Raw genomic sequence first — 7,421 nt, forward strand, 5'->3', positions numbered from 1 at the left:
ATGGCCTCTTTTTGTGTCCTTATTATTCTGTATTGCTTCTGCAGTCTCTAACTTTTTTTGCATTTTTGCGGTCTGCCTTCCTATCTTATGTGAGTGGGCAGTGCATACGTATTTGTGCAAATAAATAAATTAGTGTGTCCACACTGTGTGAAACTTACAACTACTGGACCTCGGCTTTCAGTACAGTGGTACCTCAGGTTACACAGGTTACATATGCTTCAGGTTACAGACTCCACTAACCCAGAAATACTGCTTCAGGTTAAGAACTTTGCTTCAGGGTGAGAACAGAAATAGGGCTCTGGCGGCGCGGCAGCAGCAGGAGGCCCCATTAGCTAAAGTGGTGCTTCAGGTTAAGAACAGTTTCAGGTTAAGTACGGACCTCCAGAACGAATTAAGTACTTAACCTGAGGTACCACTGTACTTAGCAATACCCCTGCAAAGTTGGGCTAACAGTGTTAAGTTGTGGGTGAACATATCAGACAACACAGCGATTCTTCAAACAGCTCTTATTTATTCACAGGCCAGAACTGAACTGAACTAAAGGGTTCAGCCAACCTGCATATATAGGGCTCCACTACAATGCAACTGTAACAACTTTCTGTAACTATCCAATCACTGAACGTCACTTTCAATCCCTTATTTGCATATGTGGACCTGAGTGAAAACTATCTGCGGTATCCCCCTGCTGGCCCAGGGTGAGAACTTCAGTACATAACAAACAGCACCTCAAGGAGGCAAAAGGTGCCTTGTAATTAGTTGGGTTACTTGTCCATCTAGTGCAGTGTTGTCAGCACTGAGTCCTTCCCATGTTCTATATATATATATATATATATATATATACACACACATATATAATATTTATTAAGGTTTTAAAGGTTACAAAAAGAAAAAGTAAAAACACCATATCAAATAAAAACAAAACAGCACATCACAATAAGGGGGAAAAAAGAAAGAAAAAGAAAAAAAAAGAAAATGAAAAAGAAAATCCATTAAAAAAACACAGCGAATCTTCCCATAACTTATCTTTCATTTGCTTGTTTTCTTGACCTCCTCACACCTCCCTTTTTTGTATTCTAAGTTGGTTAACTATTTCAGCAAATCCTTTCCATCTTTTCCGATTTTTGTCCTGTAATTTCCCCTAATATAATGTAACTTTACTTTCCCTCCTTTCACCAATTAACAGTCTGCTTTTCCCTAAACCTTTATAACATTTCTGCTAAAACCACATAACTTCATTCCAACATCCTTCTAACATTCCATAATTTTACAATGTTTCTGTAGATAGTCTTTAAATTGAGTCCTTCCCATGTTCTTTGCTTCCCTTCGCAACGGCAATGTCAAGGCGTGACTCTTCCTGCATTTGGCCTGGGGGCACAAATTCTCATGAGAACTCCTGTCGGCTGCCTCTGCACCTACAGCCTGTTAGAACGCCTTAGCGTTAGCCAATGTGCTGAGCTCCAGCTGTTGTCAGATCACAACACACACAGAATCAGAGATTGGTAGAGTTGGAATCATAGACCCCGAGGATAAACCCATCCAACCCTCTGCAAAACAACTCAAATTATTATTTGTAGGGCAATTATTATTTTTTCAGGAAAGATTATAGCCCCAGAGGGGGGGGATTGTGAATAGGAATTTTTCAAATCCCTTTTCAAATCTCCCTCTTCTCCCCACCTCCAGTTGAACCTTCTATACCCTGTCATAGAATAGAATCATAGAATTGGAAGAGACCCCAAGGGCCATCGAGTCCAACCCCCTGCCAAGCAGGAAACACCATCAGAGCACTCCTGACAGATGGTTGTCAAGCCTCTGCTTAAAGACCTCCAAAGAAGGAGACTCCACCACACTCCTTGGCAGCAAATTCCACTGTCGAACAGCTCTTACTGTCAGGAAGTTCTTCCTAATGTTTAGGTGGAATCTTCTTTCTTGTAGTTTGGATCCATTGCTCCGTGTCCGCTTCTCTGGAGCAGCATCTAAGGTCTCATATGTTCGTAAATTTACAAGGCAAACACATACATAAGTATATAAACCACGTGTCTGAAATCGAACAGGAGAGCCATGTTGACTCTCCCAAATTGACCTCAACTGTTTCTCTGCAAGGAGGAAGGAAATGGGGAAACCTCCCCATTGTATCTTTGCTCACAAATCCTGTCTTAAGGGCGTACCTGTGTATGAATAGGGTGAGCCTGTGACCTGGAGTCAGGAACTGAGTATTTACCATCACAAAAGGATGCCCAGGTAAAAGCAATCAGTGACCATTATCAGGTGCCCTAGCAGACAGGATTCTGCTGTAGACCGCCCCTTCTGTGAAGTATGTATGATGTTTTTGGGGGTGGTCTTGGGCTACAGGGTGGGCAATTTCAAAAGTCTATTTAAGGGCTTGCACACCACTGTTCTGGGTTCCTCCTCCCTCCTGCGTGTGGTGAGCGAGGACCCTGTTGCAACAGTTTAATACAGATCAGGCTTACTAGCTGCTTTGCTTCTCAATATTCTCTGGTTGGCCTCTGTTATTTTCTCCTACCGATAGAGAACCTACATAAGGACTCTGCAAGGGTTCTTGGGTACCCCATAAGGGAAAAGGAGCAGTCTTTTCTTATAACACAACTGCAACCTTGGCGTTCGTCAGCACCACGCACGAACCAGCCGAGCTATCCAGGCTGCTAACATCATCAATTCATCCATTCAAAGTGTTGGTGCTGACCTTTAAACCCCTAAATGGCCTCGGCCCAGTATACCTGAAGGAGCGTCTCCACCCCCATAGTTCAGCCCGGACACTGAGGTCCAGCTCCGAGGGCCTTCTGGTGGTTTCCTCCCTGCGAGAAGCCAAGTTACAGGGAACCAGGCGGAGGGCCTTCTCGGTGGTGCTGCCCGCCCTGTGGAATGCCCTCCCACCAGATGTCAAAGAGAAAAACAACTACCAGACTTTTAGAAGACATCAGAAGACAGCCCTGTTTAGGGAAGCTTTTAATGTTTAATAGGTCATTGTATTTTAATATTCTGTTGGAAGTGCCCAGAGTGGCTGGGGAAACCTGGCCAGATGGGTGGGGTATAAATAATAAATTATTATTGTTACCATTATTATTGCCATCGGTCACATTGGCTGCGGCCGACTGGAGCTGCAGGCCAGCCACATCTGCGGATGGCAGCACGTTGTCCACCCCAAAAGACCCACTTTCTTAAGCCCCCAAGTCACTCTCACGTGACCCTGTCGTCTGCTTGTCTGTGCCACTGCAAACCTTCTGCCTCTGATTCTTGCACCAATAATTGCCAGATCTGCACAGTGGTCATGAATGCAGCTCGCGAACGGTCCATGTAGTCTGAAGGCAACTAATTGCACCCTGTGGAATAGGTACGCGGGTGGAGCTGTGAGTTAAACCACAGAGCCTAGGGCTTGCCGATCAGAAGCTTGGCGGTTCGAATCCCCACAGGGGGTGAGCTCCCGTTGCTCGGTCCCTGCTCCTGCCAACCTAGCAGTTCAAAAGCATGTCAAAGTGCAAGTAGATAAATAGGTACCGCTCTGGCAGGAAGGTAAACGGCCTTTCCGTGCGCTGCTCTGGTTCGCCAGAAGCGGCTTAGTCATGCTGGCCACATGACCCAGAAGCTGTATGCCGGCTCCCTCGGCCAGTAAAGCGAGATGAGCGCCGCAACCCCAGAGTCGGCCACGTCTGGACCTAATGGTCAGGGGTCCCTTTACCTTTGAAGAGGGTGGAACTGCTTTGAAAATACATCCAGTTCCTTGCTCTAGAAGGAGGAAGGCAGCTAAATCCAGCTCCGCAGTGCCACCTGCCGGCAGAAACCCCACAAGGAATATCTCCCGTTTTCTCTCTCTTCCCAGCCTTACAATTCTAGGGATCTAGAAAGCTGACCATCGCTCCATCCTGCCCAGTGATGTCTACACTGCGGACTGAACCTTCTACATGCAAAGCAGTTGCTCTAATACTGAGCTATGTCCCTTTCTAGAATTCTTCCATTGTGGAAAGAAAAGCTCTTGAGATCGTAAAGCTACCAGATTTCTTCCAATGAATCCGGGGACACTTCAAATAAATAAATAAATACTACACGTTGGGGACCTTGATGCTGCAGCGATGGCGATTTGCTGCCTTGATCTCAACCACCACATTCCCCCTTCCTCCAAGGCTTCTATCTCCTTTCTCCATGAGCCTGGGGAGCCCCTGAGTTGTGGGTTCTTTGGTGGTGGTGGTGGGGAAGCAGTGGGTCAGGAATGGAAGGTGGAGAAGGAGGGCCGAGAGCGGCGGCTGTGGCGAGGCTCGGGCAGCGCAATGCCTCCCTTCCCATCGGAGCAGCCCCAACCCCGTTCCCACTTTCGTGCAAGCATACAGAAATCAACTGGAATATAAAACAGTAAATATTTATTTGACAGCTGCGTATTGAAAATATACGATTTCTTCCTTTTCTCCGCCAGATACTTGGTTGCTTACAATGTACGGGTCTTGTCTTAACTCTACCCAAGTTCAGTAGCCTAGACTAGGACTTAAAAAAATACAGCACAGATCAGCCTTCTGGTTACAAACACCACCCCAAGCCCATCCCATCAAAACATCAGCCATATTGGTGGGAATGACATTTATAAAGCAAGCTGTGATGCCCCAACAGCAGTTCGTTCTTGACTGTAAGGTCCTTGGGGGCAGAGACCAGTTTTCTTCTCCATTCTTTGCTGTACACGTCACAATCAATACCTTTTGGTCCTCCCCCTCCATCCGTCAACTGCCACAGAAGCAAGATGAAACACACTCCTCTTTTTTTCCGTTGTGCATCTCGGATGAACAAAACTCTTTTTGTGCTGGTTCAAATCCCACCCACTCGAAATACCATACTTTTAAATTTCTTTGTTTGAAAGAGCTGGCAGCTTCACATCGTTTCACAAATGGCCTGGTTTTCTGAGGAAGGGTGTCACAGAATTGTAGAGCTAGTCTAACTGCTTGCAATGCAACGATCGCAGCTGAATCGCCAAAGCACAATTAATTTTCTCCCAAATTCCGTGTTAAGCATAGGTACCCTTAACTTAGATCATGGGTAGGCAAACTAAGGCCCGGGGCCTAGATCTGGCCCAATCGCCTTCTCATTCCGGCCTGCGGGCAGTCCAGGAATCAGCGTGTTTTTACATGAGTAGAATGTGTCCTTTTATTTAAAATGCACCTCTGGGTTATTTGTCGGGCATAGGAATTCATTCATATTTTTTTTCAGAAATATAGTCTGGCCCCCCACAAGGTCTGAGGGACAGTGGACCGGTCCCGTGCTGAAAAATTTGCTCACCCCTGATTTAGAATTACTAGAATAAAGATGGGCCAGTTAAGAAATCAAGGCTCATAGTGGTAAGAATAAGCCACAGTGACCATAATTCACTGATTCTCCTCTTCCCCACTCCACATCAGAGGCAGAAGAAAAACTTGCAGCTCTGGTTTGCAGCTAACCATCTTACCAACAGCGACCAAACGTGGCTTGGGCAAGCCATTGTTTCCTGTCAGGGAACTGACATCAGAGCGAGAGGCGGAGGCAGGGCTCCAGAGCGATGCCGGAGAGGGGACCAGCAGGGGGGAAGGAATTCAGCGCAACACCAGTAGAGAAGGGAGGGAGATGGAGGAATTGGAGACTGGTCTCCAAGACCCTGCATCAGAGACTGGTGGAGAGAGCGCTGGCACACCCCTGCCTTCCCCTTACTTGCGCAGACGAGTTCCGCGCAGGGAAAATAGGAGGAGACTTGGCGTCAAACAGCTCTTATGCTGGAAAAGGATCAAGAAACGCCCACTGACAGATTCTGCAAGCGACTGACTGGCCACGGAGTGTGGGCTGTCAGCCAAGGCATGGTGATCCAGGCAATCGGACACAACTAGCAGGCAACTTACGCACAAGTAACCCCTTACAACCATTACATTTCCTTTCCAACCGGGATCTGAAATCGTATTTCAATCCTTGCTTTCAGAACCATGGTTTGCACAAACCAGAGTTTGCTGCATTTCAAGGAAACTGGGGGGAGTGGGGGGGCAAGAGGAAGACAGCGAGCCAATGCCAGTGAATTAGATCACTGAATTAAAATGCATTCGGTTAGGATCCTGCACTGTCGGGGGGCTTGGACTAGTTGGCCCCTGCCAACGCTACAATTCTTTGATTCTGTAAGGAATTAAGATACCAAGGCTGTGAATTCTATACACATTTTCCTAGGACTAAATCCCATTCAACTCAATGGGGCTTACTTCTGAGTAACCATGCCTAAGATTGCACTGGTTGATCTTTTTAACAAGATCTAGGGCTTGGTTGCGTACCGAGTCTCTCTTAGATCAATGGGGATTACCGTGGATGCTCGGGTTGCGAATGTGATCTGTGCGGGAAGCACATTCGCAACCCACAGCGCCACGCGCGTGCATGCGCGGGTTGCAATTCGGCGCTTCTGCGCATGTGCAAAGCGCAATTTAGCGCTTCTGCGACTGCCGAAACCCGGAAGTAAACCGTTCCGGTACTTCCGGGTTTCGGCAGTCTGCAACCCAAAAAAACGCAACTTGAAGCGTCTGTAACCCGAGGTATGACTGTACTTCCAGATATATACGGACAGGACTGTGGCCTTCAACAGAGGTAATTTCCCCCCTTGTAGTTTAACCTTCCCCCCCCCAAAAAAAAACATTAGCAGGCAGTCCTTCAGGGACTGCTCCAATTGCTATTTATATTTTAAATCTGTATTCCCCCCCAGTCAACCTTTTCTTCCCTCACAGGTGATTCCCAGGCAGTCTCCCATCCAGACACTGACCAGCCCCACACCTGCTTAGCTTCAACATGGGGGGGGGGGGGACTCTCAGGCCACGCACCCTTGGACTAGGAGACAGAAGGCATTATTCCTCCAACTAGGGACTGCTGGGTAGCGTTTTTCTCTTTTAAAATTCATTTCCTATGAAAAGGCTACGAAGTCTAAGCTCTGACACTATTAAACAAAAGCTCACCTCTGCGCTTTATACGTCAATATGTTAACGAACGGCATGGAATTAAAAAAAGAGCAACAGAAATATTTCAGTGTGTTACCAGAGCGGCGTTGCACCCCCAAACTCTCCTCATCCAACGGGACGTTTGTGTTTACTTAATACAACGGTTGCTTTCCCCCCACCCTTCTTGCGAGACCAAAGTGGGCCTTCGATACAAATGACGAGAATCAAGACTACAACTCCCAACAGGCCATGCGGAGGTGGCACGCACTGCATGCTGGGATTCTTAGTCTTCCCAAGCAGCCCTAGACTTCTGATTCCTCCTTTCTATAGGGAATGTTCTCAGAGTAGGGTGAATCCCATTGGAAGGATCACACCAAGTGGTCCTACAGAGGAGAGATGGGGATCCTGTTCCCGCGCCCCCCAGATACTACTGCACTACAACTCCCATCATCCCTGTGCTGCAGGGGATGATGGGAATTGGAGTCCAGG

Source organism: Podarcis melisellensis, assembly GCF_964234715.1.
Source record: "Podarcis melisellensis genome assembly, chromosome: 10".
NCBI lineage: Eukaryota > Metazoa > Chordata > Lepidosauria > Squamata > Lacertidae > Podarcis > Podarcis melisellensis.